Source organism: Desmodus rotundus, chromosome 3 (assembly GCF_022682495.2).
Source record: "Desmodus rotundus isolate HL8 chromosome 3, HLdesRot8A.1, whole genome shotgun sequence".
Classification (NCBI taxonomy): domain Eukaryota; kingdom Metazoa; phylum Chordata; class Mammalia; order Chiroptera; family Phyllostomidae; genus Desmodus; species Desmodus rotundus.
This window is the reverse complement of record NC_071389.1, coordinates 70,060,954-70,069,602: the sequence shown is the minus strand read 5'-3', so window position 1 is coordinate 70,069,602 and position 8,649 is coordinate 70,060,954.

The following is an 8,649-nucleotide window of genomic DNA, read 5'->3' as shown; positions in this document are numbered from 1 at the left end:
GAATTTTTCAAGTGACCCACGCCCAGCTGAGGGGACATCAGTGGTATGACAAACCAGATGGTCTTAGAGCCCTGGCCTCAGCCTGTTTGCTGGCACCGAGCCAGGCCTTCCCTTCAGTACTGAAATGTTCAAAGCAAAGGGAGACCCTGTACCTGCTGATGCGGATGGAGGTGGGAGAGGAGGTGTGGAAACTGAGAAATGACTTGGGGCCTGGGGGTGATGTACGTCGAGGCAGATAGAGTTGGCACAAACCTTAGATGATACGGGCCCACCCCAGGCAGAAGACCCCCACCCACCTCCTGTCAGCACTGACCCAGCAACCTCTGTCTGCTTGGGTGCTTCCCGTGGCTGGGCCCTCACTGCCTCAGAGGGCCAGCCACCACATCTTACGATGGCTCTGTCTGGTTAGAAAGCTTACCCTCATGTCTTTCCAAAATCTGCCTTTCTCACCCTCCTGCACACGGGACCAAGTTTTAGGATTCAAAGTTACCTACAAATCTAACCCCTCTTATGAAGGACCACCTAACCCACCACCGCCACAGGCCATGAGTTCTTTTTTATTCAATTATTTTTAATCTTGTCACCTCCCTCACTTCTTCTAGGGGTTCGTTCTATATAGTCCCAATGTTCCTAATTGTCCGTACCACCCATTAAATGGGGTCCCTAGAAGTTTTAAAATTTGTGCAGGTTATAGATTCCCTAACTTCATTAATTGCCTTACTAACGCAATGCATAAGCACACAGGACTTCAAGCCAGGAAACTGATGACAAGAGATGTGTCAGCAGCTCCTCCGTGCACTTCCAGGGCCTCCTGTGACCTGCCCTACCCCCTCCCAGTTTTATTCTGGAACATGTGCTGGGCCTGCATTCGAGTCAAATTCAGCCACTCTCTCCTCTCAATGTGCCTGCATTTTCTTGCCACTGTGCCTGCACTCACAAAGCTTATTTCCCCAGCAATAACTGTCTGCCCATTCTCTGGTTATTGAACTTATTCAAGACCACATCAAGAAACAATAGCAATAATAATGAGCTAATATGTATTGATTGGAAGACATCATTGAAGAATTTTATGTATAGTGATTCATTTAATTCTCACAAAAAACCCTAGAAAATCCGGGCTATTGTCATATGCCCATTTTACACAGGAGGAAACAGGCACAGAGCTAACATGTCCAAGGAGAACCAGTCAGTGAAGGGATCAGGATTCAAACCTGAGCAGCCTGGCTCCACAGGCTGCAGCTGCCCTTTCATTCCATACACTCTCCTGCCTCTGGAAATGTCACCTGCTCTCTGCAGCGCTCCCTCTCTCTCTCTCTCTCTCTCTCTCTCTCTGTTTCCATCTCCCAGATCAGACTTAATGTCTCTTCCTCAAGTGCCAACATTTTGTACAAACACATTCTGTTGCACTTATCTCTCTTTATTATACTGCTTTGTTTACACATCTGTTTCTTCCATTAGAAACTACACTATTAGTTGCTTGGGTACAGGGAGCATGACTTAATGAGTGGTGAAACCTCAAGAGCAAATACATAAAAGCTGTGTGCTACCATTATGTGGTCATTTAAAACAATTATTGCCTTTCTCACCTAGAGCTAGGCATTGTGCTGGCATTACAGAAAACAAAGAGATGCGTAATAGGGAGATTAAAATTTTTTCATATTTAATGTGTGTGTGTGTGTGTGTGTGTGTGTGTGTGTCTGGACTAAGACTGAGAGTACGGCTGTGGGAACCCCAGAGCAAAGCTTCTCATGAGTCTAACATTTGGGTTTGGGGAAGTGTAGCCTAGTGGCTATCTTGCCACTATTCCATCTAAAAGCAAAATCCTCCAGCCAAAGAGCCCTGCTCACTGACATAGAGCTACCAGTCTTACATCTCGTTCCTGGGGGAGACGGACGGGAGAGCTGCACCTGCCTAGTTAAAAGGAGGGTAAATCGTCTCCAGCAGTCCTGAGTGAACAGCCTGGTCCCTCATTCTTGAACAAGACATACAACCAGAACCATCAGACAGCTGAGCCAGACCAGCATCTTGAAGGAGGATGTACACATAAAATAATAGACTCTGTGGGAAATATGTTGCAGAAGTCACAGGACAACTCTGAAAAATCTAAGTAGTCTTCAAGAAAAATAATGCATAAATAACATAAAAATAGAAGACTATGGAAAGGAACATCACATAGTTGAAAAACAACACATTCATAAGAGAATAAGTTGAAAGCATTTCCCCAAAAGTAAAATATTCCCCATAAAAAGAAAAACATAAGACAAAAAAGTAAAAGACAGAGAGTCAATCAAAGAGGAAAAGATAACAGAAAAAAATAGAGAAGAAATTATGAATAAAACAATGGAAGAACATTTCTCAAGGCTATAGAATACAGAAATCTTCATATCGGAAGTGCCTGCTCAGTTCAACAATGTGAAAGGTTAAAACAAATCACACCTGACAGTATACAGTGTTATAGAATGGTGCACTCGAATCCTATATAATCTGATTAACCAGTGTCACCTCACCAAATTTAATAACAATTTACAAAATCCCAATAAAAAAAGTTAGAAAAATTCCTGTGAAATTCGAGAACACAAAAGATAACAGAAGATTCAACAAGCTTCCAGAAAGAACCACCACCATCTACAGAGCAATAAAACTTAGACTGGGAAAAGGGAGAAGCTGTGCTTTCATGCAACCGATAACGGTAAGGTAACTTTTAGTCCACAGAAAATAGATATCCTCTTATCAAAAAGAAAAGAAGTGATAGAAACTCCAAGAATAAAATTTAAAAATAAACTGCATGAGGAAATCATGGTGCAAATATTAAGTATGATTGTGTAATCGTGGGGGAGAGTTGACGGAGTAGAAGAAAAAGGAGCCACTTGAAAGCTGACCTCCCATCAGGCACCGTCCACTTCCAGTAGAACAGGCGCTGGAATGCTGAACCCACAGCGGAGGCGCTCGGTCCTGCCGTCCCGGCTGCTCTGCAGAGACAAACATTTTTTCAGAGACACACGTTTTACAAAGTCAAAACATTGACTTCTTTGCAACTTCCAAAATCAAAGTACAGACAAAAGAAAAGCCTAAGTAATGATTATTAAATAGACTGCACACGTGACAAATCTGAAGATATTAAAATAAAGGTAGAACTAGCAAAATTTAGAAAGCAGATGGGAAAAGGTAAGAGAAGATAAGGGTAGGAATACCAATACCCTCATCTATTTTATGGAAAGATATAACGGCCTCAGCTTATAATCTGCAGTTATAAAGATAACCCAATGAAAGAACTAAAAATGAAACATTCCAAACTTTGGAAAGAAAGGAGGGGATAAAATGACATGTAGACGTGTCCGTTATAAATCAAGAAATAGTGAGCACATTATTCAGAGTTATGGGCGAAGCCACTGGAAGAGTGTAACGTGGGAGATACTGAGAGAGGCCTCCTGGGAGCGAGGCTGGAAGAGGCCCACCAGGGAAGACTTTAAGCAAATGACTCTTGTATTAGAAGCTATTTCTTTAAAAGAAAAGAAAAAAAAAAAGCATCAAGGGATTCTGTTAACCCAAAAGGATTTATCCTAGATTAAGATTCTGAGCAGACCTCCCTGAGGACATGACATTTCAATGTATCTGGAAATCTGAGTAGAAGTTAAGCAGAGTGATCCTTGCCTAAGGAGGAATTTGTTCCTTTTGGGGGGTTGGGGGGGCGGGGAGTGGACTATGGGAAGAGAGAGAGAGGAGCTTTTAAGGCAGAGGCAACAGCCTATACAAACTCCCAAAGCAAAGTGAGTGGACCACCTTGAAAGAATGGTATGAAGTGCTTTGTCGTGGGAGCAGTCCCCTCCTCCACCAGCCCTGGGGAGAGTGAGCACCTGTGATGCCAGAATATGAGGCCACCAAGCTGTGCAGTGCCAATGTGACCAACACCCTCCAGACTTGTGCTGAGTCGTGGTGGAGGGTGAGGTGTTCTACAGAAGGCCAAGGTCAGGCCAGAGGCGAAAGGAAGCTTGAGGATAGTAGAAGGCCGCTCAGAGCAGCCCTGTGGGGAGGGCCACAGGGAGCCTGACCCAAGGGAAGTCCAGAGCTGACAAGGAGAGTGAATGCTTTGTGCCCGCATGCTTATGGTGGCCTTGGCTTTCTCTCAAGGTCTCTGTCTCAAGTTCCTCACCAACTTCAGTCTGTCTCAGCGGAATCGCTCCCTTGTCGCTTCCTTTGCCTTCTGATAAGTGGAAAATAGCAGCAAGAAATGCTGAGCTTGTTATTTCCATACCTTGCCCCTGGGCCAATTTACTCTCTGCTCTTGGGGAAAAAAGAAACCTGAGAGGATCTACCGTCTCTGTTTTGCTTGAGAGTCCCTTCCCAAGTACTGCATGAGGAGATGGAATCAGAAACGGATCAAAGCCAAGAAAATAATCAAAAGAGCTTACACTTACCAAGAGCTTTCTTTGTTGCATGCAATATGATAAACATTTTCATGCAATTTTGCATTTAATTTATCCTTGAAAGAATTCAAAGCATGAGCACTTTTATTTTCTGTTTGATAGGTAAGGGAGTGTAGGCCCAGAGAGATGAAGTGGTTCACCCAAGAATAAGTAGCTGGAAGAGATCAAACGAGCATTTACGCCCAGGTGGGCTGCCTCTAAGACATCCCTCTCTGAGAATAGATTCTTCCAGAAAGGATGAGAAAGTAGCTGCACCTCAACTCTGTTCACAGAGCATTAAAAAATCCAGCAAGAAATACACGTTACCCCTACATGCGAACTCAGTGCAAATAATAAAGGTGAGACTCCTCAGTGCTGAGTGTACAAAGGATCAGCCCAGACTATTGTTGTTTTCTCAGAAATTTTATAAAGGGCAAATCTGCTCATCAATGAGGTCCTTGAAGGTCGATACCATGTCTTACTCGTATTTCTTCCCAGCACTTAACACTGTCTAGTTTACAGAAGAAGCTCAATAAATGTTTGCTGAAGTGTGTTTTGGTTCAAGAAACTGCAATAATTTTTCTTACCAACCCAACCTCCTGGTGACCTCCACCACTTTGTACGATACCGGTAAGAATCCTACTTGCCGTGCAGCGCCCGAGGGCCTTGCGTGCTTTGACCCACCCTAAAATGCATTTATGGGAATCCCTGGGAGGTTTCAGTGCCTCGAAACCCATGGGTGGCGTGTGCATTTTTAACTATGGAAGCACAGCCCAACCTGACTGAGGAAGGCAGCTCTCAGCTGAGAGCCCTGGGGTTAAGCATGCAGACTCTCAACTCAGACTCCATCCATTCCAGTCTTGGCTCTGTTACTTTGCAGACTGCAAAACTTTGGTCAAATCGTTACAACTCTCTGTGCCTCAGTTTCCTCAGCTATCAAAAACTATAACTATAAGCGTGTACCTACCAGGGTTGCTGTTGAGGATTAAATGAGTTAATGCATCTAAAGCCCTTGAAAGAATGACTTATAAAGAGCTAGCCCTTAATAAATGACAGTTGTTAGTAGCTGGGGTATAGCTCATTTAACACACACCCATTTAAGTCTCCAGTGGAAGGTATCAGGCCCCCACTGGCCTGCGTACACATTTTCTGTCAGTCCTGCAGTCCGCCCTGCTGACAGGTCTGAAGTGATTTGGAACCTGCCAGACAGGGCAGTGACCTTTTCAACATCAAGTTAATTAAGGCTGGTGAGTAGCTAGAGTGTAACGTTTCATGTCTTCCCATGTAGTTCAGTGAGAAAGATTTATTAACTCATTAAAATGTCTTGTTAGTTATTTTCAGCTGCTCAGAATGACTGCTACTTTCAGCCAGTGACTTATCCCAGAAGAGACCAAGAATAGAAGCTGACTTTATTGACTTCCTACGCTGGCATTTGCGTCACTAGATCATGTTGCTCCAACATTAGCATAAAAAGCTTAAACAAGTGTGATGGTTGATTAAAACTCACCTGCCTCTGGTGACATGAAAAAGGCTGTGGCCCTGTCATGGTCAGGCTGGCTTCACATCCAGCTTCTCCTTGCTGCGGAGCGGAAGTGGCCGGGCGGGCTGAGCAAGCCCCTTCCAAGGAGCTGGGTCTGTGCGAGGCGCTGACCTTGCTTCCTGCAGACCAGCTGGCTGAGCCCCCAACCTCACTCACTACTCCACCTCTCCATGTGGCCCATCAAACTGTTCCTTTTCTAAAACAGAACTGCAGCCGCTTGCCCATCTGCCTCACCCTGTCCCTTCACTCAAGTTGCAAGTGGACAGTCTCCTCTGTGGGAGCTCACATTTTTGTAGAGAGAAGTGCTACTCAAGATGCAATCCCCCAAATTTCCTTCCCACCCCCACCCTGCAAACTGTGCTTTACTCTAGTGTGCAATAATAAATCCACACTACTATTCTTGGTCTAGAGGTGCACACTCTTATATTTTCCACTTTCTGGGGTTAGATCATGAAGGTAGTAGAACATTGATAATGTAAGCTGGGAAGGAGTGAAACCAGACTCTTCGATGTCCCAGTTGTGGGATTTTGAGCAAATTATTACTTCACATCTCATGTAATTCAATAAAATGGAATAATAGTACCTTCCTTATATGGCTGCTATGAAAATTAAATTTTTTAAAAAACCACTAAGGTGCTTAGGAGAGTGTTCATCGATAGCTAAGTATCAAGTTAATACTTTAATTTGTGTTTTTGCAGTTGTTGTTGTTACAAGCCGCCAGTGGACAGGAGCCCAATCACTTCCTCATAGTGCCAAGAAGAGCTCAATAGTTAATAAAGTTCTTTTGATAATGGCTATTGATGAGAATAAGAATGAGAGGAGAAATGCTAAGTAAGGTTTAGGTTCTTAATAAAGTAGGCAAAAATGATTTCCTGAGCAACCAAACTTCTGAATGTGTTTCCACCATCATCTCAAGCTTCCTATTTATGTGACAATTTCCTGCTTTCAAATATTGAACACTAAACAGGAAATTAGTTTGAGGATGATGGTCTGCAGCCAAAGAGAAGAAAGCAATTTCCGTGGCAAGTAACCAGATACTCTTCCTAGGAAATTTTTTTCAGAAAAATGAATATAATGAACATGGATGTTGAAATAATCTCAGTGGACTTAAAAATTTCACTCCTAGAAATGAAGGGCAAAGTTGCATTTCCTTGTCTCAATAGCCCAAATCACCATCTTCAATTTTATTTTCTAGCTGGAGATCGCCTTTCAGAGATGCAAAGGAGGACGTGAAAGCAGAGGGCTCTCTGGTGACTCCATCACTGTGCGGAGCCACTTTCGGGCAGAGGAGCAGAGGCAGGGCGGCAGAGCCTGGAGGGAGGGAGAATGCTGCGCATTGCAGGAAGCTCAAAAAATATTTTGTTAATGAAAAGATGGTATTTTTAAAGCTTCACATTAATGTGATCTCCAAACAGGTATCTGGTTACCCACTAGATTTCATAGAAAGCCTGATGCTGACTACTTGAAAAATAACCATATTGCATAATAGAAACTTTCCAATATACATTTACTTATTGTGATTCTGTGGCTATGCCACTTGGGCTAGGATCAACAGCAATTAAAGCTCCAAGGTAAATACAAAGACAAAACCCCTGAATTTCACCTGTAAACAGACTGTGTGTTCAATATTGTAGAGCTTACCAAAAATTAATGCCAAGACGACAGAACGTCAAGCAATAGAGCTGGAACCATCCCCCTCGCACACGCACACACACTCGTACACAGTCATCACCATCAACACCAACACCATCAACACTGTCTTCCTCTCCTTACATGACCCATCCTGAAAACTAGTCAGCAGCTTTAGTAATGGACAAAGGCTGTGAACCTAGCCACTCCAAGGTAATATACGTATAGACAAATGCAGCTTTGGGGAGTATTTTGTCAATAATGGAAAAGCACAAATAAAGAATCAATTCTGGCTCAAAGGTGGATAGTTAAAGAAGCAGTTAGAAGCCAGGGAAAGTTGGCAGGTGTTTTGAAAGAAGATGCCAAAAACTGAGTCAGAAAGCTAATAACCGTAATATCTAACAGCTGTGCTGTGCCTGCTCTTGTGCTGAGCGCTGTAATTGCGTTCTCTCTTTAAATCCTCCAGGTCAACCAAGTAGCTACTATTATTTTCTCCTTTGCAGAAGTGTTAATTAGCTTGATTCTGGTGATCATTTATATACACATATATACACATATTTATTTATTTTATATATAATCATCATATTGCACACCTTAAGTACACATAATTTTCATTTGTCAATTGTATCTCCATAAATCTTGGAAAAAAATGACCAGCGTTCATTTTTAGAAACTCTACTTGCTTTTTCAAATTTATTCTTTTGTCTATTTCAAGGTCTTTCTCTTTTATTGTATTCTCTCCATTTTATAATTTTAATAATTTTGAACGTTTAAATTTTAATATTTAATTACAGGCCTGGAAGACTTTAAAAGTTATTATTTCTACTTCCTTGGGTGTCTATTTCCCCACTTGTGTCTGCTGACTTGACCTCATGAGGGTCCTTTCCCTGGGTGGCTTGCACAGTTTTTGTGAGCTCTTTGTGGATTATTGTGCCTGAGACAATTATACTGCCAGGTGTAGAGGTGTCTCTGGAGAGGTTCGACGGTTTCTTTACCACTGCCCTAGAGGTTTCAGGTTCTTCTATGTACATCCTCTGTGGAGTCTCATGCTACTGGGTTGTATAAATGTGAATGTTG